Raw genomic sequence first — 327 nt, forward strand, 5'->3', positions numbered from 1 at the left:
GTTTTCTCTCACAGTATGGCATACGAAGCTGTTAATTAATCTTATACCAATAGTTATTAGGATTTAGTTTTTTTCGTGATTAAAATGCAAATTTGCAAGCCAAAGAAACTGTTATCATTTGTTTGTTTGCAGTTATTGTAACTTTTTTCCACAATTATGCAATATTCCAGTGCCCAATATTTTCCCTTTTTATATCAGTTATTTCTTGAATCAAAACGAAAAAAGAGAACAGTAAACATTTAGCCAGGAAAACCATACCAACAAGCATATTTCCCCTCACCAAGAGCTACTTCGCAACACGAAAATTTAACATTGCAGGCTGTGAAT

This window comes from Penaeus monodon, chromosome 33 (genome assembly GCF_015228065.2).
Source record: "Penaeus monodon isolate SGIC_2016 chromosome 33, NSTDA_Pmon_1, whole genome shotgun sequence".
Classification (NCBI taxonomy): Eukaryota; Metazoa; Arthropoda; class Malacostraca; order Decapoda; family Penaeidae; genus Penaeus; species Penaeus monodon.